The sequence below is a fragment of the Coregonus lavaretus genome (assembly GCF_964263955.1).
Source record: "Coregonus lavaretus genome assembly, chromosome: 32".
In the NCBI taxonomy this organism is placed as follows: Eukaryota; Metazoa; Chordata; class Actinopteri; order Salmoniformes; family Salmonidae; genus Coregonus; species Coregonus lavaretus.
The window spans coordinates 25775863-25802859 of NC_140019.1; positions in this window are offsets into that span (position 1 = coordinate 25775863).

Genomic DNA, 26997 nt, shown 5'->3' on the forward strand with positions numbered 1-26997 from the left:
ACGCGTCCACCTCTACTTGGAACGGTAAAGAGGGATCCGGATGCGCCAACACCGGCGCCGAGGTAAACAGGTCCTTTAGTCTCCCAAATGCCCTGTCCGCCTCAGCTGACCACCGCAAGCGCACCGGACCCCCCTTTAACAGAGACGTTATGGGAGCTGCCACCTGTCCAAAACCCCGGATAAACCTCCGGTAATAATTCGCAAAACCCAAGAACCGTTGCACCTCCTTCACAGTGGTTGGGGTCTGCCAATTACGCACAGCTGACACCCGGTCTACCTCCATCTTCACCCCTGACGCAGATAACTGGTAACCCAGAAAGGAGACCGACTTCTGGAAAAACAGACATTTCTCTGCCTTGACATATAGGTCATGCTCCAACAGCCTCCTCAATACTCGGCGCACCAGGGCTACATGCTCAGCACGGGTAGGACTATACACCAGAATGTCGTCGATGTACACAACTACTCCCTGTCCCTGCATGTCCCGGAAAATCTCATCGACGAAGGATTGGAAGACTGAGGGAGCATTCATCAACCCATATGGCATGACTAGATACTCGTAGTGTCCGGAAGTCGTGCTAAACGCTGTCTTCCATTCATCGCCCTCTCGAATGCGTACCAAGTTATATGCGCTCCTAAGATCCAATTTTGTAAAGAACTGCGCACCGTGCAGTGACTCCGTCATAGTCGCAATCAGAGGAAGTGGATAGCTGTACTTCACTGTGATCTGATTGAGACCGCGGTAATCAATACACGGGCGCAGACCTCCATCCTTTTTCTTCACAAAAAAGAAACTTGAGGAAGCGGGTGAAACGGAGGCCCGTATGTATCCCTGTCTAAGAGACTCAGAGATGTATGTCTCCATAGCCTTTCTCTCCTCTTGAGACAAGGGATACACATGGCTCCGCGGGAGAGCTGCTCCTGACTGGAGATCTATCGCACAATCCCCCCGTCTATGAGGCGGCAGCTGCGCCGCCCTAGTCTTACTGAACGCCAGTGCTAAATCCTCATACTCGGGGGGAATCTGCAGTGCTGGCATTAGATTCGGACTCTCCACCGAGGTCGTCCCTATGGAAACACCCAGACACCGCCCCTCACATTGAGCAGACCACCCTTTAAGAGCTTTCTCTCGCCACCTAATAATAGGGTCATGAGTCATCAACCAGGGAAGACCCAGCACTACCGGATACGCAGGAGAGTCAATCAGATAGAGCTGAATTCTCTCCTCATGACCCTCCTGCGCCGTCATCTGAATGGGTGCTGTGACCTCCCTAATCAACCCAGACCCTAACGGACGGCTATCTAGGGCATGGACGGGGAAAGGCTTATCCACTGGAAGGAGGGGAATCCCTAACTCTATACAGAACTGGCGATCTACAAAATTCCCAGCTGCGCCTGAATCTACCAGCGCCTTATGCTGGGAACGAGGTGCAACCTGTGGGAAACAAACAGGCAAGGTTAGGTGCACGACAGAAAGCTCTGGGTAAGCAGGGCGCCTACTCACCTGGGGGGACCCCCCAATGCGTGACCTGCCATCTCCCTCACTGGAGGACCCGCCCCAACACCTAGCCGCGGTGTGCCCTCCACGACCACAGTTGGTGCAAGGGCCGGGTCCCCTCGGGCTCCTCCTCCTCCGTTCCCTAGCGCCAGCACCTCCGAGCTCCATAGGGCTCGGCGTTGGCCCACTCCAACGCCTTGCCGGTGAGACAGGAGATGAGGGCTGAGACGCTCTCGTGTCCCGAGGGCGCCGGGTGTACGGTGGCGAGGTAGAGCTCCACCTGCAGCAGGAATCCTTGACACCCGGCAGTGGAGCCGTCGTACGCCCTCGGGAGCGAGAGCCGAATCCCACTAGGTTCCGGAGATGAGACAGGGGGGCTGACCGATGGGGCTGGTTCGGTTCTTGGAGGTGTGGGAACCCCGCTGGTCTCCCATCGGTGCAGAGTATTCATCACCCCCTCCAGGGCATGACAGACCTGGTTGATGCGGTCCTCCTGACCACGAAGACGTTCAGCCATCTCGGCTGTCGGCGCGGTCGCTCCTGCTGATTCCATGGTGAAGATGCGTGATTCTGTCAGAGTGGTGTGTGTAGATGAGTGGAAAGGAATCAAGCGCAGGAACCAGGATGACTTCAACCGTCTTTTATGTTACTGTTCAACACGTGAACAAAATAGTCGCCTACCCAACCGGGTGGCGCAAAACAATTACGCACAACACAGTGCGAAAATACACATGAAAAGCGCACGCAGTGCGAACTCTCGGGACAAGCCAACAACGAGAGAAAATAGACCATACAGAGGCAGTCTGACAACAAACAATCACGCATAACACCTGACCCAAACACACGAACTAAATAAGGGAACAATTAAGACACAAATAAGGGACAGGTGTTATGAACAGACAAAACCAAAAGAACATGAAACATAGAACGGTGGCAGCTAGTACTCCGGAGACGACGACCGCCGAAGCCTGCCCGAACAAGGAAGAGGAGCAGCCTCGGCCGAAACCGTGACAACCGCATTCTTATTGGCAGACTAAATAGCCTTGGTTTCTCAAATGACTGCCTCGCCTGGTTCACCAACTACTTCTCAGATAGAGTTCAATGTGTCAAATCGGAGGGCCTGTTGTCTGGACCTATGGCAGTCTCTATGGGGGTGCCACAGGGTTCAATTCTTGGGCCGACTCTTTTCTCCGTGTATATCAATGATGTCGCTCTTGCTGCTGGTGACTCTCAGATCCACCTCTACGCAGACGACACCATTTTATATACATCTGGCCCTTCATTGGACACTGTGTTAACAAACCTCCAAACAAGCTTCAATGCCATACAACACTCCTTCCGTAGCCTCCAACTGCTCTTAAACACTAGTAAAACTAAATGCATGCTCTTCAATCAAACGCTGCTGGCACCCACCCACCCGACTAGAATCACTACTCTCGACGGGTCAGACCTAGAGTATGTGGACAACTACAAATACCCTCGTAAAACTAACTATCCTACCGATCCTTGACTTTGGCGATGTCATTTACAAAATAGCCTCCAACACTCTACTCAGCAAATTGGATGTAGTCTATCACAGTGCCATCCGTTTTGTCTCCAAAGCCCCATACACTACCCACCACTGTGACCTGTATGCTCTTGTTGGCTGGTCCTCATTACATGTTCGTCGTCAAACCCACTGGCTCCAGGCCATCTATAAATCACTGCTAGGCAAATCCCTGCCCTATCTTAGCTCATTGGTCACCATAGCAACACCCACCCGTAGTATGCGCTCCAGCAGGTATATCTCACTGGTCATCCCCAAAGCCAACACCTCCTTTGGCCGCCATTCCTTCCAGTTCTCTGCTGCCAATGACTGGAACGAATTGCAAAAATCTCTGAAGCTGGAGACTCTTATCTCCCTCACTAAATTTAAGCATCAGTTGTCAGAGCACCTTACCGATCACTGCACCTGTACACAGCCCATCTGAAATTAGCCCACCCAACTATCTCATCCCTATATTGTTATTTATTTTGCTCATTTGCACCCCAGTATCTCTATTTGCACATAATCTCTTGCACATCTATAATTCCAGTGTTAATATTAATTGTAATTATTTTGCACTATAGCCTATTTATTGCCTTACCTCCATAACTTGCTACATTTGCACACATTGTATATATATTTTCTGTTGTATTTTTTGACTTTCTGTTTTGTTTTACCCCATATGTAACTCTGTGTTGTTGTTTTTAATCGCACTGCTTTGCTTTATCTTGGCCAGGTCGCAGTTGTAAATGAGAACTTGTTCTCAACTGGCTTACCTGGTTAAATAAAGGTTAAATAAAACATAAAATAAAAATAAAAACATAAATGATAACGTCATCATTATCTATTATGGGCAGCATCAACAGCACTATGAAATAGAAGGGCGGCAGGTAGCATCGAGGTTAGAGCGCTTGGCCAGTAACCGGAAGGTAGTAGGTTTGAATACCATAGCCGACAAGGTGGAAAAATCTGTCAATGTGCCCTTGAGCAAGGCACTTAACCCTAGTTTGCTCTAGGGGTGTTGTACTACTATGGCTGACCTGGTAAAACAACACATTTCACTGCACTTATCCGGTGAATGTGACAATAAAACTGTTCATTTTTGGGGAACTTGAGAAAGAATGTCAACCAAAGGTATGTCTTTTGATTTCCAAAACACAGGTGTATTGAATACCTCAAGTAAAGAATGAAAAGGGCATTGAAACCATCATTCAGAGTTGACAGTGCATGCCATGAATGACATAATGCTAGTCCCCAGCTGAATGACATAATGCTAGTCTCCAGCTGAATGACATAATGCTAGTCTGCAGCTGAAATACATAATGCTAGTCCCCAGCTGAATGACATAATGCTAGTCCCCAGCTGAATGACATAATGCTAGTCCCCAGCTGAATGACATAATGCTAGTCCCCAGCTGAATGACATAATGCTAGTCACCAGCTGAATGACATAATGCTAGTCACCAGCTGAATGACATAATGCTAGTCCCCAGCTGAATGACATAATGCTAGTCACCAGCTGAATGGCATAATGCTAGCCTCCAGCTGAATGACATAATGCTAGTCCCCAGCTGAATGACATAATGCTAGTCCCCAGCTGAATGGCATAATGCTAGTCCCCAGCTGAATGACATAATGCTAGTCTCCAGCTGAATGACATCATGCTCGTCCCCAGCTGAATGACGTAATGCTAGTCCCCAGCTGAATGACATAATGCTAGTCCCCAGCTGAATGATATAATGCTAGTCCCCAGCTGAATTACATAATGCTAGTCCCCAGCTGAATGACATAATGCTGGTCTCCAGCTGAATGACATAATGCTTGTCTCCAGCTGAATGACATAATTCTAGTCCACAGCTGAATGACATAATGCTAGTCCCCAGCTGAATGACATAATGCTAGTCTCCAGCTTAATGACATAATGCTAGTCCCCAGCTGAATGACATAATGCTAGTCATTTACATTACATTTACATTTTAGTCATTTAGCAGACGCTCTTATCCAGAGCGACTTACAGGAGCAATTAGGGTTAAGTGCCTTGCTCAAGGGCACATTAACGTCATTTAGCAGACGCTCTTAGCCAGAGCGACTCACAAATTGGTGCGTTCACCCTATAGCCAGTGGGATAACCACTTTACAATTTGGGGGGGGGGGGGGGTTAGAAGGAACACTTTATCCTATCCCAGGTATTCCTTAAAGAGGTGGGGTTTCAAATGTCTCCGGAAGGTGGTGAGTGACTCCGCTGTCCTGGCGTCGTGAGGGAGCTTGTTCCACCATTGGGGTGCCAGAGCAGCGAACAGTTTTGACTGGGCTGAGCGGGAGCTATGCTTCCGCAGAGGAAGGGGAGCCAGCAGGCCAGAGGTGGATGAACGCAATGCCCTCGTTTGGGTGTAGGGACTGATCAGAGCCTGAAGGTACAGAGGTGCCGTTCCCCTCACTGCTCCATAGGCAAGCACCATGGTCTTGTAGCGGATGCGAGCTTCAACTGGAAGCCAGTGGAGTGTGCGGAGGAGGGGGGTGAAGTGAGAGAACTTGGGAAGGTTGAACACCAGACGGGCTGCGGCATTCTGGATGAGTTGTAGGGGTTTAATGGCACAGGCAGGGAGGCCAGCCAACAGCGAGTTGCAGTAGTCCAGACGGGAGATGACAAGTGCCTGGATTAGGACCTGTGCCGCTTCCTGTGTAAGGCAGGGTCGTACTCTCCGAATGTTGTAGAGCATGAACCTGCAGGAGCGGGTCACCGCCTTGATGTTGGCGGAGAACGACAGGGTGTTGTCCAGGGTCACGCCTAGGCTCTTCGCACTCTGGGAGGAGGACACAGCGGAGTTGTCAACCGTGATGGCGAGATCATGGAACGGGCAGTCCTTCCCTGGGAGGAAGAGCAGCTCCGTCTTGCCAGGGTTCAGCTTGAGGTGGTGATCCGTCATCCATACTGATATGTCTGCCAGACATGCAGAGATGCGATTCGCCACCTGGTTATCAGAAGGGGGAAAGGAGAAGATTAGTTGTGTATCGTCAGCGTAGCAATGATAGGAAAGGCCATGTGAGGATATGACAGAGCCAAGTGACTTGGTGTATAGGGAGAAAAGGAGAGGGCCTAGAACTGAGCCCTGGGGGACACCAGTGGTGAGAGCACGTGGTGCGGAGACAGCTTCTCGCCACGCCACTTGGTAGGAGCGACCGGTCAGGTAGGACGCAATCCAGGAGTGAGCCGCGCCGGAGATGCCCAGCTCGGAGAGGGTGGAGAGGAGGATCTGATGGTTCACAGTATCAAAGGCAGCAGACAGGTCTAGAAGGACAAGAGCAGAGGAGAGAGAGTTAGCTTTAGCAGTGCGGAGAGTCTCCGTGACACAGAGAAGAGCAGTCTCAGTTGAATGACCAGTCCTGAAACCTGATTGGTTTGGATCAAGAAGGTCATTCTGAGAGAGATAGCAAGAGAGTTGGCTAAAGACGGCACGCTCAATAGTTTTGGAAAGAAAAGAAAGAAGGGATACTGGTCTGTAGTTGTTGACATCAGTGGGGTCGAGTGTTGGTTTTTTGAGAAGGGGAGCAACTCTCGCTCTCTTGAAGATGGAAGGGACATGGCCAGCGGTCAAGGATGAGTTGATCAGCGAGGTGAGGTAGGGGAGAAGGTCACCGGAGATGGTCTGGAGAAGGGAGGAGGGGATGGGGTCAAGCGGGCAGGTTGTTGGGCGGCCTGCAGTCACAAGTCGCAGGATTTTATCTGGAGAGAGAGGGGAGAAAGAAGTCAAAGCATAGGGTAGGGCAGTGTGAGCAGGACCAGCAGTGTCATTAGACTTAACAAACGAGGATCGGATGTCGTCAACCTTCTTTTCAACGTGGTTGACGAAGAGAGAAAAGGAAACAAAGTAGTGGTCGGAGACATGGAGGGGAGTTGCAGTGAGATTAGTAGAGGAGCAGCATCTAGTGAAGATGAGGTCAAGCGTATTGCCTGCCTTGTGAGTAGGGGGGGACGGTGAGAGGGTGAGGTCAAAAGAGGAGAGGAGTGGAAAGAAGGAGGCAGAGAGAAATGAGTCAAATGTGGACATAGGGAGGTTGAAATCCCCCAAAACTGTGAGGGGTGAGCCATCCTCAGGGAAGGAACTTATCAAGGCGTCAAGCTCATTGATGAACTCTCCAAGGGAACCTGGAGGGCGATAGATGACAAGGATATTAAGCTTAAATGGGCTAGTGACTGTGACAGCATGGAATTCAAATGAGGAGATAGACAGATGGGTTAGGGGAAAAATTGAGAATGTCCACTTGGGAGAGATGAGGATTCCTGTACCACCACCCCTCTGACCAGATGCTCTCGGGGTATGCGAGAACACATGGTCAGACGAGGAGAGAGCAGTAGGAGTAGCAGTGTTTTCAGTGGTGATCCATGTTTCCGTCAGCGCCAGGAAGTCGAGGGACTGGAGGTTGGCATAGGCTGGGATGAAGTCAGCTTTGTTGGCAGCAGAACGGCAGTTCCAGAGGCTGCCTGCGACCTGGAACTCCACGTGGGTGGTGCGTGCAGGGACCACCAGGTTAGAGAGGCAGCAGCCACGCGGTGTGGTGCGTTTGTGTAGCCTGTGCAGAGAGGAGAGAACAGGGATAGGCAGAGGCATAGTTGACAGGCTGTAGCAAATGGCTACAAAAATGCAGAGGAGATCGGAATGAAATGAGCTAAGCATCTGGGAGCGGAGAGAGCAGGGCCTCCCTCACCAAAAACGTCTACCTCAGAAACTAAAATTGTTTCACTGAACCACCCGAACAAAAACTCTCCCAACTTCCGCCTTTAGAAATCAGAATTGTTGTGAACCACAGCGGTTCAATGTTTAAAGGAATAGACTCAACCCACTTTATTCAGCTAGCCAACTATGACACCATAGCTAACTAGCAAGCTAGCATCCAATAACAATAACACACCGTTTAGCACCAACACTTGGTCACAACAAACCACCAATAGTGTGATAACACACTAAACAGATCATTCGTGTCTGTGTCAAGTTCCTTTCATGACGCAGCAATGATTAGACGTTGGCTAGCTAGGACAAGTATATTGTATTTAGCTACTACCGTACAGTTAGCTGGTCGTGTTGGGTAGCTAGCAATGGCCACTGTGTTGACTTTGTTTGAAGAACGGCTAGCTAGCTAGCTTCGTGCTACACCCGGCACACAATGGCTATTGTGTTGACTCTGACTCTGTTCGAAAAAACGGCTAGGTAGACTAAATAGCCTTGGTTTCTCAAATGACTGCCTCGCCTGGTTCACCAACTACTTCTCAGATAGAGTTCAATGTGTCAAATCGGAGGGCCTGTTGTCTGGACCTATGGCAGTCTCTATGGGGGTGCCACAGGGTTCAATTCTTGGGCCGACTCTTTTCTCCGTGTATATCAATGATGTCGCTCTTGCTGCTGGTGACTCTCAGATCCACCTCTACGCAGACGACACCATTTTATATACATCTGGCCCTTCATTGGACACTGTGTTAACAAACCTCCAAACAAGCTTCAATGCCATACAACACTCCTTCCGTAGCCTCCAACTGCTCTTAAACACTAGTAAAACTAAATGCATGCTCTTCAATCAAACGCTGCTGGCACCCACCCACCCGACTAGAATCACTACTCTCGACGGGTCAGACCTAGAGTATGTGGACAACTACAAATACCCTCGTAAAACTAACTATCCTACCGATCCTTGACTTTGGCGATGTCATTTACAAAATAGCCTCCAACACTCTACTCAGCAAATTGGATGTAGTCTATCACAGTGCCATCCGTTTTGTCTCCAAAGCCCCATACACTACCCACCACTGTGACCTGTATGCTCTTGTTGGCTGGTCCTCATTACATGTTCGTCGTCAAACCCACTGGCTCCAGGCCATCTATAAATCACTGCTAGGCAAATCCCTGCCCTATCTTAGCTCATTGGTCACCATAGCAACACCCACCCGTAGTATGCGCTCCAGCAGGTATATCTCACTGGTCATCCCCAAAGCCAACACCTCCTTTGGCCGCCATTCCTTCCAGTTCTCTGCTGCCAATGACTGGAACGAATTGCAAAAATCTCTGAAGCTGGAGACTCTTATCTCCCTCACTAAATTTAAGCATCAGTTGTCAGAGCACCTTACCGATCACTGCACCTGTACACAGCCCATCTGAAATTAGCCCACCCAACTATCTCATCCCTATATTGTTATTTATTTTGCTCATTTGCACCCCAGTATCTCTATTTGCACATAATCTCTTGCACATCTATAATTCCAGTGTTAATATTAATTGTAATTATTTTGCACTATAGCCTATTTATTGCCTTACCTCCATAACTTGCTACATTTGCACACATTGTATATATATTTTCTGTTGTATTTTTTGACTTTCTGTTTTGTTTTACCCCATATGTAACTCTGTGTTGTTGTTTTTAATCGCACTGCTTTGCTTTATCTTGGCCAGGTCGCAGTTGTAAATGAGAACTTGTTCTCAACTGGCTTACCTGGTTAAATAAAGGTTAAATAAAACATAAAATAAAAATAAAAACATAAATGATAACGTCATCATTATCTATTATGGGCAGCATCAACAGCACTATGAAATAGAAGGGCGGCAGGTAGCATCGAGGTTAGAGCGCTTGGCCAGTAACCGGAAGGTAGTAGGTTTGAATACCATAGCCGACAAGGTGGAAAAATCTGTCAATGTGCCCTTGAGCAAGGCACTTAACCCTAGTTTGCTCTAGGGGTGTTGTACTACTATGGCTGACCTGGTAAAACAACACATTTCACTGCACTTATCCGGTGAATGTGACAATAAAACTGTTCATTTTTGGGGAACTTGAGAAAGAATGTCAACCAAAGGTATGTCTTTTGATTTCCAAAACACAGGTGTATTGAATACCTCAAGTAAAGAATGAAAAGGGCATTGAAACCATCATTCAGAGTTGACAGTGCATGCCATGAATGACATAATGCTAGTCCCCAGCTGAATGACATAATGCTAGTCTCCAGCTGAATGACATAATGCTAGTCTGCAGCTGAAATACATAATGCTAGTCCCCAGCTGAATGACATAATGCTAGTCCCCAGCTGAATGACATAATGCTAGTCCCCAGCTGAATGACATAATGCTAGTCCCCAGCTGAATGACATAATGCTAGTCACCAGCTGAATGACATAATGCTAGTCACCAGCTGAATGACATAATGCTAGTCCCCAGCTGAATGACATAATGCTAGTCACCAGCTGAATGGCATAATGCTAGCCTCCAGCTGAATGACATAATGCTAGTCCCCAGCTGAATGACATAATGCTAGTCCCCAGCTGAATGGCATAATGCTAGTCCCCAGCTGAATGACATAATGCTAGTCTCCAGCTGAATGACATCATGCTCGTCCCCAGCTGAATGACGTAATGCTAGTCCCCAGCTGAATGACATAATGCTAGTCCCCAGCTGAATGATATAATGCTAGTCCCCAGCTGAATTACATAATGCTAGTCCCCAGCTGAATGACATAATGCTGGTCTCCAGCTGAATGACATAATGCTTGTCTCCAGCTGAATGACATAATTCTAGTCCACAGCTGAATGACATAATGCTAGTCCCCAGCTGAATGACATAATGCTAGTCTCCAGCTTAATGACATAATGCTAGTCCCCAGCTGAATGACATAATGCTAGTCATTTACATTACATTTACATTTTAGTCATTTAGCAGACGCTCTTATCCAGAGCGACTTACAGGAGCAATTAGGGTTAAGTGCCTTGCTCAAGGGCACATTAACGTCATTTAGCAGACGCTCTTAGCCAGAGCGACTCACAAATTGGTGCGTTCACCCTATAGCCAGTGGGATAACCACTTTACAATTTGGGGGGGGGGGGGGGGTTAGAAGGAACACTTTATCCTATCCCAGGTATTCCTTAAAGAGGTGGGGTTTCAAATGTCTCCGGAAGGTGGTGAGTGACTCCGCTGTCCTGGCGTCGTGAGGGAGCTTGTTCCACCATTGGGGTGCCAGAGCAGCGAACAGTTTTGACTGGGCTGAGCGGGAGCTATGCTTCCGCAGAGGAAGGGGAGCCAGCAGGCCAGAGGTGGATGAACGCAATGCCCTCGTTTGGGTGTAGGGACTGATCAGAGCCTGAAGGTACAGAGGTGCCGTTCCCCTCACTGCTCCATAGGCAAGCACCATGGTCTTGTAGCGGATGCGAGCTTCAACTGGAAGCCAGTGGAGTGTGCGGAGGAGGGGGGTGAAGTGAGAGAACTTGGGAAGGTTGAACACCAGACGGGCTGCGGCATTCTGGATGAGTTGTAGGGGTTTAATGGCACAGGCAGGGAGGCCAGCCAACAGCGAGTTGCAGTAGTCCAGACGGGAGATGACAAGTGCCTGGATTAGGACCTGTGCCGCTTCCTGTGTAAGGCAGGGTCGTACTCTCCGAATGTTGTAGAGCATGAACCTGCAGGAGCGGGTCACCGCCTTGATGTTGGCGGAGAACGACAGGGTGTTGTCCAGGGTCACGCCTAGGCTCTTCGCACTCTGGGAGGAGGACACAGCGGAGTTGTCAACCGTGATGGCGAGATCATGGAACGGGCAGTCCTTCCCTGGGAGGAAGAGCAGCTCCGTCTTGCCAGGGTTCAGCTTGAGGTGGTGATCCGTCATCCATACTGATATGTCTGCCAGACATGCAGAGATGCGATTCGCCACCTGGTTATCAGAAGGGGGAAAGGAGAAGATTAGTTGTGTATCGTCAGCGTAGCAATGATAGGAAAGGCCATGTGAGGATATGACAGAGCCAAGTGACTTGGTGTATAGGGAGAAAAGGAGAGGGCCTAGAACTGAGCCCTGGGGGACACCAGTGGTGAGAGCACGTGGTGCGGAGACAGCTTCTCGCCACGCCACTTGGTAGGAGCGACCGGTCAGGTAGGACGCAATCCAGGAGTGAGCCGCGCCGGAGATGCCCAGCTCGGAGAGGGTGGAGAGGAGGATCTGATGGTTCACAGTATCAAAGGCAGCAGACAGGTCTAGAAGGACAAGAGCAGAGGAGAGAGAGTTAGCTTTAGCAGTGCGGAGAGTCTCCGTGACACAGAGAAGAGCAGTCTCAGTTGAATGACCAGTCCTGAAACCTGATTGGTTTGGATCAAGAAGGTCATTCTGAGAGAGATAGCAAGAGAGTTGGCTAAAGACGGCACGCTCAATAGTTTTGGAAAGAAAAGAAAGAAGGGATACTGGTCTGTAGTTGTTGACATCAGTGGGGTCGAGTGTTGGTTTTTTGAGAAGGGGAGCAACTCTCGCTCTCTTGAAGATGGAAGGGACATGGCCAGCGGTCAAGGATGAGTTGATCAGCGAGGTGAGGTAGGGGAGAAGGTCACCGGAGATGGTCTGGAGAAGGGAGGAGGGGATGGGGTCAAGCGGGCAGGTTGTTGGGCGGCCTGCAGTCACAAGTCGCAGGATTTTATCTGGAGAGAGAGGGGAGAAAGAAGTCAAAGCATAGGGTAGGGCAGTGTGAGCAGGACCAGCAGTGTCATTAGACTTAACAAACGAGGATCGGATGTCGTCAACCTTCTTTTCAACGTGGTTGACGAAGTCATCCACAGAGAGAGAGGAGGGGGGGGGGGGGGGGGGGGAGGATTCAGGAGGGAGGAAAATGTGGCAAAGAGCTTCCTAGGGTTAGAGGCAGATGCTTGGAATTTAGAGTGGTAGAAGGTGGCCTTAGCAGCAGAAACAGATGAAGAAAATGTAGAGAGGAGGGAGTGAAAAGATGCCAGGTCGGCAGGGAGTTTAGTTTTCTTCCATTTCCGCTCCGCTGCCCGGAGCTCTGTTCTGTGAGCTCGCAATGAGTCATCAAGCCACGGAGCTGGAGGGGAGGACCGAGCCGGCCGGGAGGATAGGGGACACAGGGAGTCAAAGGATGCAGAAAGGGAGGAGAGGAGGGTTGAGGAGGCAGAATCAGGAGATTGGAGGGAGAAGGATTGAGCAGAGGGAAGAGATGATAGGATGGAAGAGGAGAGAGTAGTGGGAGAGAGAGAGCGAAGGTTGCGGCGGCGCATTACCATCTGTGTAGGGGCAGAGTGAGTAGTGTGGGAGGAGAGCGAGAGAGAAAAGGAAACAAAGTAGTGGTCGGAGACATGGAGGGGAGTTGCAGTGAGATTAGTAGAGGAGCAGCATCTAGTGAAGATGAGGTCAAGCGTATTGCCTGCCTTGTGAGTAGGGGGGGACGGTGAGAGGGTGAGGTCAAAAGAGGAGAGGAGTGGAAAGAAGGAGGCAGAGAGAAATGAGTCAAATGTGGACATAGGGAGGTTGAAATCCCCCAAAACTGTGAGGGGTGAGCCATCCTCAGGGAAGGAACTTATCAAGGCGTCAAGCTCATTGATGAACTCTCCAAGGGAACCTGGAGGGCGATAGATGACAAGGATATTAAGCTTAAATGGGCTAGTGACTGTGACAGCATGGAATTCAAATGAGGAGATAGACAGATGGGTTAGGGGAAAAATTGAGAATGTCCACTTGGGAGAGATGAGGATTCCTGTACCACCACCCCTCTGACCAGATGCTCTCGGGGTATGCGAGAACACATGGTCAGACGAGGAGAGAGCAGTAGGAGTAGCAGTGTTTTCAGTGGTGATCCATGTTTCCGTCAGCGCCAGGAAGTCGAGGGACTGGAGGTTGGCATAGGCTGGGATGAAGTCAGCTTTGTTGGCAGCAGAACGGCAGTTCCAGAGGCTGCCTGCGACCTGGAACTCCACGTGGGTGGTGCGTGCAGGGACCACCAGGTTAGAGAGGCAGCAGCCACGCGGTGTGGTGCGTTTGTGTAGCCTGTGCAGAGAGGAGAGAACAGGGATAGGCAGAGGCATAGTTGACAGGCTGTAGCAAATGGCTACAAAAATGCAGAGGAGATCGGAATGAAATGAGCTAAGCATCTGGGAGCGGAGAGAGCAGGGCCTCCCTCACCAAAAACGTCTACCTCAGAAACTAAAATTGTTTCACTGAACCACCCGAACAAAAACTCTCCCAACTTCCGCCTTTAGAAATCAGAATTGTTGTGAACCACAGCGGTTCAATGTTTAAAGGAATAGACTCAACCCACTTTATTCAGCTAGCCAACTATGACACCATAGCTAACTAGCAAGCTAGCATCCAATAACAATAACACACCGTTTAGCACCAACACTTGGTCACAACAAACCACCAATAGTGTGATAACACACTAAACAGATCATTCGTGTCTGTGTCAAGTTCCTTTCATGACGCAGCAATGATTAGACGTTGGCTAGCTAGGACAAGTATATTGTATTTAGCTACTACCGTACAGTTAGCTGGTCGTGTTGGGTAGCTAGCAATGGCCACTGTGTTGACTTTGTTTGAAGAACGGCTAGCTAGCTAGCTTCGTGCTACACCCGGCACACAATGGCTATTGTGTTGACTCTGACTCTGTTCGAAAAAACGGCTAGGTAGCTCGCTTCGTGCTACAGCCGGCACTGCCAAGACACAGTAACTACACACAACAACCCACGATGCCTAGCTATGACGCCGTAGCTAACTTGCAAGCTAGCATCCATTAACACACAATTTAGCATCAATACTTGGTTACAACAAACTGCCAAGAGTGTGTTAGCACACTAAACAGATAATTCAAGTCCGTGTCTAGTTCCTTTCATAACGCATAACGCAGCAAAAAATTAAACGTTGGCTAGCACTACATTAACATTGGAACCAGCTCTCTAGCGTTGCTAATCGTTACCAGTAGCTACCCGCTAGCTAGCTAGCCTCGTGCTTCGATACTAACCTACAATTACCTACGGAAACCTACAATAACAACAATACTAACCTATAATAAATACAATACCTAACTACGGCTAACTACCTACCTACGATCTAATACATGGTTAAGCAAAAAAAAAAAAAACGTTGGCTAGCACTACCTTAACATTGGAACCAGCTCTCTAGCGTTGCTAATCGTTACCAGTAGCTACCCGCTAGCTAGCTAGCCTCGTGCTTCGATACTAACCTACAATTACCTACGGAAACCTACAATAACAACAATACTAACCTATAATAAATACAATACCTAACTACAGCTGACTACCTACCTACGATCTAATACATGGTTAAGCTTTACTCAACACCATATGAGAAGCTTACCTCCTGCTTACCTCCAGCTAGAGAAAAACACGACCTCTCCCGACCTCTGTCCCCAGCTGAATGACATAGTCCCCAGCTGAATGACATAATGCTAGTCCCCAGATGAATGACATAATGCTAGTCCCCAGCTGAATGACATAATGCTAGTCCCCAGCTGAATGACATAATGCTAGTCACCAGCTGAATGGCATAATGCTAGTCTCCAGCTGAATGACATAATGCTAGTCCCCAGCTGAATGACATAATGCTAGTCACCAGCTGAATGGCATAATGCTAGTCTCCAGCTGAATGACATAATGCTAGTCCCCAGCTGAATGATGTAATGCTAGTCTCCAGCTGAATGACGTAATGCTAGTCCCCAGCTGAATGACATAATGCTAGTCCCCAGCTGAATGACATAATGCTAGTCTCCAGCTGAATGACATAATGCTAGTCCCCAGCTGAATGACATAATGCTAGTCCCCAGCTGAATGACATAATGCTAGTCCCCAGCTGAATGACATAATGCTAGTCCCCAGCTGAATGACATAATGCTAGTCCCCAGCTGAATGACATAATGCTAGTCCCCAGCTGAATGACCTAATGCTAGTCCCCAGCTAAATGACATAATGCTAGTCCCCAGCTGAATGACATAATGCTAGTCCCCAGCTGAATGACATAATGCTAGTCCCCAGCTGAATGACATAATGCTAGTCCCCAGCTGAATGACATAATGCTAGTCCCCAGCTGAATGACATAATGCTAGTCCCCAGCTGAATGACATAATGCTAGTCCCCAGCTGAATGACCTAATGCTAGTCACCAGCTGCCTTCATACTCTAGGCAGAAAGAAAATGGAACTACTCTATCCACTATTTATTTTAAGACAATTAAGAACAAATTCTTATTTACACATTAATAAATAACACATTACACTATGCATATATATATACACATCAATTACACAATACATGAAAAGCAAAACACAAAACACGAAAAGCAAAACACAATCTATGAAACAAACACATTCTTCAGTAAAACGGCTCTCTAAGATCCACCTGAATTGCCCTAGAGGCACCAACTCCACCAACTTTAAGGACTTTTGGAGATTCCACATGAGAGGCGCAAAAAAAACTAAAAGCAGATTTACCTAACTCTGTGGAGATTAAAGGGATCTCCAGGGTCAGCCATCCCTGAGTCCGAGTCTGCTAACTTATACGTCTGAAGGTTAACAATGAGGTAAGGTATGGCGGAAATTTATGCAAGTGGGCTTTCTAGACGGCAAGTAATGTAATTGCATATACTAACATTTGAAGTAGAGATCTCCCAAAGTGCACTACTAACCAACCTACACACTGCTCATTCAGAGTTCACCTTCAACTGTATGCTGAGGGAGAGTGGAAAACAATTTAAATTATAAACACCTTAGCACTTCACCTGTCGCCTCCAAAGCTTCTCAACTAGCATTTCTCCAAATAAAGCCACAAAAGTTCACAAGCATGCACACACATAATTATTAGTGCTTTACATTTTGAATAACCTTACATTTTCTTCCTTTAGATGGGTATATTAATCAATCTTAATATGTGTACATACCTGTTTTGCATGTTATTTATATCAAATAATTAACAACAATTCAACCCATGCTAGAAGATGTCAATGCATTATAATGGCTTTATGAATAGCTACCTTCTCTACTATCATATATTGCAATATGTAATCCACAAAGGCTTGATTTTCTATTATCTAATATAACGGTGAACAAAACACTGTGCCTATTCACATAGCTAAAAAAGAACAATGAAAGACATTTGCATGAAGAGGAATTTGGACACACATTCACCAACTCACACACAATGACATGTGCACACGTGCACGCACACACACACACAGACACGAGGAACACCTGCTGAGAATGTCTGTGGGTCGTGGCCCTGTCAGGAGGATTTAAGAGATTAATCCCCCAGCCTGTTTTCATAGATACAAATTCTGACGGAGCAAGGAAATCGGAGAGGTGAGGAACCAATCTGGAATTGATATACCTTTCTGGTGGGATTAAGTAAATCAGCAAAATGTCTTCCCTCCTTCCCTTCATTCGTCCTTTGTCTCTATCCATAATTTCTTCAAGGAAAATATGAATTTCATTTTCGGCATCATTTCCACAAATGGGCCTCTATGGTACCTGGGCTATGGTATCAGGGATTCTATTGGTCGGACATTATGCATGCCAAATGAACCCGGGCCTCATGCTAAAATAACCAGCCCACCGGAAAAAACATGAAATATAAAAAATGCCCTCCTGGGTAATTTATCCTCCTAAGTAATTTCTGTATTTATGGAATTCACCTTCAGAAGGTAACGTGGCATGTAGGCCTGGTAGAGAGGGAAGAAAAAAGAGAGAGGAAATGAGAAACCCAGAGATACAGAGAGAGAAAGAGGGGGGTCGTAAACCAAGTCATCTCTCCGGTAGGTGGATCTGCCATCCAGACAGGTCGGCTGTGACCTCCTACGAGACCAGCCACTCTTCGTCCTTCACGTCTGCCAAAGTATGGAGGAAACCGTATTATGGGGATGCTCATATTATGAGGTCGTTTTACTGTAGCTTCCCTTATTTAAATGCACTTATTGTGAGTCGCGTCTGGATGAGAGAGCCTGTTAAATGACTGAGTTGTAGATTATATGCTGTGGACAGCAAAGTAGCAGGCAAAGAAAGAGGCTTTGTCTGAGTAGCGAGCAGGATGATAGCTACCTGCAAGGTATCTTGGCCTGGCTTAGAAAGCTTACCAAGTTGCAGTCTTCCAAAAAGAGGGAAGGAGACAGCATGGTATCATGGTATTTCATACAGACTTCTAGTATGTATTTACCCAGACCCTTTCCTACAACCTATTGTAGTGCTGGCATACCTGTATTTGCTATGGGGAGGTAGGTAACCTAGCAGTTAAGAGCATTGCGCCAGTAACCTAAAGGTCGCTGGTTTGAATCGCTGAGCCGACTAGTTGAAAAATATGTTGATGTGCCCTTGAGCAAGGCACTGAACCTTAATTGCTCCTGTAAGTCGCTCTGGATAAGCATGTCTGGTAAAATGTCTATGGGCATTCTAGCAGATGACTGAGGGGGTGGAGTGCTTGTCAGGTAGAAGAGACATGATTTTCCACTTGTCAAAGCTTTTTGTTCTGAAGAATCATACATTGTGGTGAAGGTGTGGATTTCTGTCAGTGGGAAGGTGATATGTCTCGCTCTAAATGAGACTGGAGTGGTCTTTAGGAAGAGTAGTGAGGCTCTGTTGATGGAATGTTATACACGCTGCATACCTCTGACAGAGTAGGGGAGATCCACGGCATCAAGGTTTGCCAAATACACAGCGGGTGAAGGGGAATATAGTCTTAAGAAAGAGCAGAGAATCACATTCGATACAGAGCCTGAATTCACAAAATGACCTCCATTACAGGTATCCGGTATGTACAACAGAATGAGAAATCTATTTTCCCAAAAGGAGAAAAATTTAAGAATCCACATGGCCATCCATACCTTTGACAAGCCGACAAGTAAGACAATCAAATTGGACAGCAAAATTGAATACAGTCAAATTCAACCCCACAAACATTTATTTTAAAGTGAGAACTCTATGATGTTATTACCTGAAAAGCACCAGGAACTTTCTTCTCTCCTCACATTCACAGCTGATCAGAATTCTTGGTTCGCCTCGCTGTTGCTTCAAACTTTCTATTTATGTATCTCACCGCCTCGGAGGTATTGTACCAATGTCACTGTGCTAATCAATCACAGAAAACACAGTGTGTGTTAGGGGGGTGTCTCTTCACCCATTCGCCGAGCACAATTCTACAGGCTTGTGGGGCATTACAATCAAGGCGGTTGCCAAATTGCCCTCGACAAGGAAATATGTTGTTAGCCGAGATAATGTGCCATCATTATTTTAGGCTATGGTGCGATGCCAGTGTGAGGGATTATTTGGAGTTTGCAGGCCAGCACCAGCTGCATGCTTACAGATATTCAGAGCTGAACACCAGAGCTGATCCACCATTTTGGTGCCAATTCACGAGACATGAAAGAGAAATTGGTGGTCCTCTGTAGCTCAGCTGGTAGAGCACGGCGCTTGTAACGCCAAGGTAGTGGGTTCGATCCCCGGGACCACCCCATACACAAAAAAAATGTATGCACACACGACTGTAAGTCGCTTTGGATAAAAGCGTCTGCTAAATGGCATATTATTTTTATTATTAAATTGCAGGTCACAGAAGGAAGTGCGTAGGAAATAAATTAAAATAATAATAATAAATAATAATAATAATTTATTAAACTTCTATAGTGCTTTTCATAATATAAATCTCAAAGCGCTTCATAAGCAAAAGACAAACAAACAAGCAATATATATAGCAGGTCAGGTCAACCAATAGACACCAAGACATTGAAAGCTGCATCCTCTGCAGATGGAGAGGGTGGTTCATGGCTTGAGTGGAGGGAGCTGGTCAGAGGATGGTAGATGATGGTGATGGAGTCTGATGATCTTGTAGAGGGCAAGTCAGGGAACCAGCCTGAGTCATATAGCCACTTGACTTTCCTCTTCCACAAGTTCAGAATAGTAGCCAGTCGTCCTCACTACGAGCCCTCGGCCTCAGCACTGTATTCCTCCATCTCCCATTCCTCTCCATCTCCCATTCAGGTGACTCCTCACATGATGTTCTCAAAAGATCAGGAACTGGCAGCCAGGTTAAATAAAAAAAAGCTGGTACTGTGTCCAGATGCATTTCTCAAACAAAAACATTAGCCAGCAAATTAGCAAACTAGCCAAACCAAAAAGAGTTAACCTGTCAGTCAATCTGAAAATATGTGGCTCAAAACCACCAGATATACAGTATGCAATAAAAACTCAATGTTATCTAAAGCATGTTGGTTCCAAAAACAATAATAAAAATAAACACTTTAAAATAACTAAATATGTACAAATTTACAGGAGCTCTCTGTCTAGGCTGCTATCAGGGTGCCATGGCAACTATCCAAATTAATAATAGATTGATATACTTTACATTACTAGAGGAAAGGGCATGATGATACTATCTTTTACTGTCTGCTACATTGTTTTCAACCTATAAATCAAATCTTTATTGATCTGTCTCAGAAACAACGGAGAGAAACAACATTCAATCTCTTTAAATATTCTAACCCCCAACCTCTCCATTTACATAGATCTATTAAAACAAGCCAAACCATCTTCATGTATCAAGATTATAGGCTAGGCTTGACAGTCGAATAACATGGCAAATGAAAGCGGCGTCTGACATGCATACACACACAAACAGGAAAGAGGAGCTTGAGTGGCATTGTGTAAGCGCTGTAAATCAAAGATCTCCCAACAAAACTGTCAGGGCCACGTCAGTCAGCCGGAGTTCAAGTGAATCACTATGGTGCTTCAGAGTACTAGGCCTACATGCTAAGACTGTAAAGATATACAAGTCATTGAACGCATTAAACTCAATTAGAGAGATGGGTGTAGATAGACGTATATGAGACTAAGCTTCAAATAGTATTTGAAATCATTCAGATGTGGTTAGTTGTGTTTGATTGAGTTTGCCTGGCTCAATGGGGACCAATAAAATAGTGAGACGTTCAATAATTTTTGAAATGTATCAGATACTATTTGACCCCAGGTACTGAGGGGAATCATAGCGGTAGTCCCTATTGGGGATTGTGTGTATGACGCATGTGTTACGTAGACATGTGGAAAAAGATAAGATCGTTAGCTACCTCATTAGGTAATTATAAGAATAACGGCAGTATAATAATATGATCACTGACAATGAGTTTTACTTCACAGTACTTTACATACTGCACACAATACATAAATCATCACTTATATGTGTTAATGGCATCTTATTCTGTGTAATCTCACTTGTGACTGCCGTGGAGGATGTTCTACTATATAGACAATTAAAACAGTCTGGAATCACATACTGTCTATTTCAAAGATCCACATCCGCATTCTACACATCTTCCCAGGCGTCTGGACACTGAGGATTACATAAACCTGGTGACACGTTGTTCCCCTAGCCAGATTGTGTTTGTGTGAATGTAGAGCCACACTCTTAATGCATGGATTACTGCCGGCGGTAGAGAGAGAGGGGGCAGACGAGGAAGAGAAGAGAAGGGGAGGGTCCATATTTTCCTCTTCTGTGTGTGTGTGTGGCTTTGATTCGCGAGTGAGCTACTGAAATAGTCTTGCTGTGGATCTGTGGATGCAGGGAAGGCTGTCTGGGGTGGCCTCACAGTAGTGGCGGAGTGCATTTGAATGTGTTTGGGGCGGTTTGTGTGTATGTGTGTATATATGTTTGTGTGTGGTGTGTGTGTATGGAGTCTGTGTGTGTGTGTAAAGCTGGAAGCCAGTGGATGTAGCAATTAAGGAAGCCTGTGTTTTTCTTGTGTCTGTAACAGAACGTATCTCTGATGGATGACAATACATAAAAAAACAGCAGCTGAGGCCAAGCTACGCACCAGTAGCTCTAGGGGCCCTGGTCAAACATAGTGCACTACATAGGGAATAGGGTGCCATTTGGGACACAGCCTAAGGCCTCTGTGCCTGAAAGACTATCACAACAGATGCCAGAGCTAGTCCAATCCAAAAAGAAAACAGCATTTAATCACTGACTCTCTAGCTTTAGAAAGACAGAACAAGAGACAACAAGACAAAAATAAAGAAATAAAAGCAGAGAAAAAATGGATTCGGAATGTGATCGCCCCCTCGAAAGTCAAACTCAAATTGCTTTTTTGCATCTGTGGAGCTTGCTAGCTTTTCCCATCTAGCTTTAATCTCAGAATCCTTATGTATCGAAATGACCAAAGGGATTAGAGACAGAAGAAGCCCTAATCCCTTTAAATAAATCCTGAAAAGTATCTTCTTGTATCTGCCTGAGAAGAGACCACCGGGTTTCCATTAAATGCCACTTCCTTTTTGTTTTCTACATATGGACTGCGTCCCAAATGGCACTCTATTCCCTATGTAGTGGACTACTTTTGACCAGGGCTCATTGGGCTCTGATCAAATGTAGTGCACTATGTAGGGAATAAGGTGTTATTTGGGATGCAAACATGCAGTATTTGCACATACAGCGTTACCTCATCCCCTTTAAAAAGCAGCCAATACCCGGGGTGGAGTGGAGTGGGGGCTGCATCCCAAATGACACCCTATTCCCTACATAGTGCACTTATTTTGATGGCAGACAGGGTCCATTTGGTGCAGACAGGGTCCATTTGGTGCAGACAGGGTGCCATTTGGGACAGACAGGGTGCCATTTGGGACAGACAGAGTGCCATTTGGGGCAGACAGGGTGCCATTTGGGGCAGACAGAGTGCCATTTGGGGCAGACAGGGTGCCATTTGGGACAGACAGGGTGCCATTTGGGACAGACAGGGTGCCATTTGGGGCAGACAGGGTGCCATTTGGGGCAGACAGGGTGCCATTTGGGACAGACAGAGTGCCATTTGGGGCAGACAGAGTGCCATTTGGGGCAGACAGGGTGCCATTTGGGGCGAAACCTGGTATGGAGTAGAAGACTATCTCATCCATCATGATCAATGTCTCCATGTGACAGTCATATCACTGAAAAACAGAAGGCTACTATTCCTGTCTACTCACAACGCCCAATGAAGCAGAAAATAGAGAGAATGAGAGAGAGAGAAAAACAATAGTCTAACCATGATCACATTTAAAGTCAGAGGGGGAAAACAATGACTGTCAACAAAACTGGAAGCAAATCTAATTGTATATCATATCCATTTCTATTATTTGCTGGAGGGAATTTCAGTGACTGGTGAGTGACAGGTGTTTCTGTTTACTAAAATGCAATTTAGGCATCATTTTTTTTATCATTACTTGGCTATCTAATATTTGTGATTGATTTATGGTCTTGTTCACTCCTTTAACAGTCAACTGATTATGGATTCCTCTGTCAAAAAGACCATCTGAAATGTACCTGGTGATTTCAAAATGTTGCAGTTATCCTGGATTTAAATAGTATTTGTATACTTTCGCTGCGCTTGACTGAGCTTGTCTGGCACAATGGAACCAATGAAATAGTCCCATAAGTGCAAAAGCCCACCCCTGGTAGTCAACACCAAATGCTCAAGGTAAAGAAAGAAAACAAATACTTTTTTGTCAGATCTGATGTGCAGTAAGAAATGAATGCCTTAGATCTACGGAAAAGCTAAAATGACAATGAACAAAACACATTTGGCAAAACATGAATGTACAGAATATTAAACACAGTCCCCTGAGAGAGGTTGAGCATATTAATACGGAGATCAATCAGATCATCACATACTGAGAGGATATTAAGGATTGTGTCATCAGAAGAGAGCATGAAGAAGAAAATCTCACAAATACACAATCACCTCTTGCAGAGCTGCTGTTAATAAGAATGAGACGCCATTAATCACACAATCACTTTGTTCAGCTGTCGCAGAGAGAAACTTCAGCTCAGACAAATGTTCCAGTTGGACATTGCGTGCCTGGGTAATGGTTATGATATGAGCAGCAAAACACTACACGGTCCACAGCTGTAACGACACATACAACGCGTGCACGTACACACACCTACTCATTTGTGACACGTGCACACACAAAAGTGCACACCACGACACATGCACACACACACACTCATGCACATGCACTCACACATGCACGCACACAACACACACACATCCACTTCAACACCACTCTTCTCTCTGTTATGACAAGACTTTATGACAGAATGGTTTAAGTTAGGTGCATTTGATACTTGTGTGTACATATCCATCCAACTGCCCACTTGCTTAAAGTTCACAGCATATGCCATTCAACCTCAAGGAGAAATCCCCATAGGGAAAATAAAAAAACACTAAACACAGCCTGTGTGGCCTCTTGAACTGTGGGGAGCCTGGAAGATTGAATTTCACATTTGGGCTCATAATCTTATCATCCAATGGGAGTTTGTACAACGTTCTCCCTCTACATTTGTCTGTCTACCTTTTTAATGTAGCATACTCAAACGAGAGAAAACCAGTCCTGACAGATTTAGAGCATACTCTGTGTCACAAGGTGGTCCTCTGTAGCTCAGCTGGTAGAGCACGGCGCTTGTAACGCCAAGGTAGTGGGTTCGATCCCCGGGACCACCCATACACACACAAAAAATGTATGCACGCATGACTGTAAGTCGCTTTGGATAAAAGCGTCTGCTAAATGGCATATTATGTATTATAAGGTGGACCTGACACTCAAATAGTGATAGAGAATACAAAATGACAGAGATATATATTTTTGTTTTGCCTTTGAATGCCGTCATGGCGTCAATTGCTCTTTATAAAGGTAGTTTTAAGCACCCTGTGGGTTAAGCTGCACACAGTGTTTTCAATTGGTATTGCAATTAATAAAAATCACACTTTTGTACAAACTTTGTAATTACAGGCATCGATTTTATCGATAAATGTCATATGACAGGCAAATGTACAGTATGTTTCCAAAATTGAAACAATATGACAGGCACTGCATGTTGCTCTATGACTCAAATAGATAGTTGAGGAACTCATTCAAAAGAACTTACAGTCACATCCCTAAATACTGTTCATTTAGGCCCTGATTCGGACCTGAGTTAAGTACGCCTAAATGGAACGTCATTCCCTTTTTATGCACCTTTCTCACTATGCGTATTATGACCTTGAACTTAAGCATGAGAATAGCATGCTATTTACCTGCTATTCGTTTTGGGTGGAGATCTAATAAATGAAGGTGTGTTGGAGGTGTGTCTACAGATACGCTGTATTCTGACCTTGACTTAATTCCACCACCTTTACGCGCGAGGAAACCATGAATAAGGTATAGCGAAACTACTTCCAATAGAAATAATACCATCCTCCATGCACTGTAATTTTCAACTTGATAAGGGAATTATAAATATAAATGACACTTGTTTTAGATATAATGTACCTTATAATCACTGGAGACAAATGTGAAATCAGTCATATGGCAGCAAACTGAAGCAGTAAAGTTGATGAAATACCATTATGCAGAATTTAAATTGTACGGCCTTTTAACTTTCAGGGATGGGTACTCTCAAGTGTCTTATTTACAGGCTACCCCGACATTCTCTGTTTCCTATTTCTATCATGTTAAATATTAGCCACTGTCAGTATCGACCGTCAGTAGGCCTAATAACAACACATATTACACTGACAATTTATGGCTAGTTCCCTTCAGTTGGTATAACCTACATTATCATTCCATTTAATTACATTGTTTCGTTTCCCTTCATTTGATTCCTCTGTAAACGCCATCACGGCCATGTGGTTGTTGCTGAGGGTCAGTAACAGTTGATAATATTTTTTTTAAAGACCTGTAGGCTACTTAAATCATTATGGAGCTGAGTGCAGACCAGGCCATAACAGTTTGAACCTGACGCATGGCATAATATTTGGCTGTGTGGTTAGTGCAGGCAATAGACGAGGGTAGAGCCTACTATTGTACACTATTCTCCCTATTATAATTATATGTACAATAATATTCAAACATTACCATGTGTTGAAGAACTGAATGTGGCAATTTTCAGAATGAAATAAACCAACTTTTTCTTTCTTTTGTGCGTAAAGTCTCTCCAAAACAGTTTTTTATGATTCAGAAATACTTTCCTAAACCTAAATAATCCACAAGATTTTTAAATCTACCATGGGGTACTGAAACGGAGACGAACATGAATATATACTGAACAAAAATATAAACCCAACATGCAACAATTTCAAAGATTTTACTGAGTTACAGTTCATATAAGGAAATCAGTTAAAATAAATAAATTAGGCTCTAATCTATGTATTTCACATGACTGAGAATACAGATATGCATCTGTTGGTGACACCTTAAAAAAAGGTATGGGCGTGGATCAGAAAACCAGTCAGTATTACATTTACATCATTTAGCAGACACTCTTATCCAGAGCGACTTACAAATTGGTGCATTCAACTTATGATAGCCAGTGGGACAACCACTTTTTTTTTTTTTTTTTATGGGGGTGGGGGAAGAAGGTTACTTCATACTATTCCAGGTATTCCTTAAAGAGGTAGGGTTTCAAGTGTCTCCCGAAGGTGGTCAGTGACTCCGCTGTCCTGGCGTCGTGGGGGAGCTTGTTCCACGATTGGGGTGTCAGAGCAGCAAATAGCTTTGACTGGCTGAGCGGGAACTGTACTTCCGTAGAGGTAGAGAGCTAGCAGGCCAGAGGTGGATGAACGTAGTGCCCTCGTTTGGGTGTAGGATCAGAGCCTGAAGGTAAGGAGGTGCCGTTCCCCTCACAACTCCGTAGGCAAGCACCATGGTCTTCTAGTAGATGCGAGCCTCAAGTGGAAGCCTGTGGAGTGTGCGGAGGAGTAGGGTGACATGAGAGAACTTGGGAAGGTTGAACACCAGACGGGCTGCAGTGTTCTGGATAAGTTGTAGGGGTTTAATGGCACAGGCAGGGAGCCCAGCCAACAGCGAGTTACAGTAATCCAGACGGGAGATGACAAGTGCCTGGATTAGGACCTGTGCTGCTTTCTGTGTGAGGTAGGGTCGTACTCTGTGAATGTTGTAGAGCATGAACCTGCAGGATCGGGTCACCGCTTTGATGTTAGCGGAGAACGACAGGGTGTTGTCCAGGGTCACGCCAAGGTTCTTTGCACTCTGGGAGGAGGACACAATGGAGTTGTCAACCGTGATGGCGAGATCATGGAGCGGGCAGTCCTTCCCCAGGAGGAAGAGCAGCTCCATCTTGCCGAGGTTCAGCTTGAGGTGGTGATCCGACATCCACACTGATATGTCTGCCAGACATGCAGAGATGCGATTCGCCACCTGGTTATCAGAAGGGGGAAAGGAGA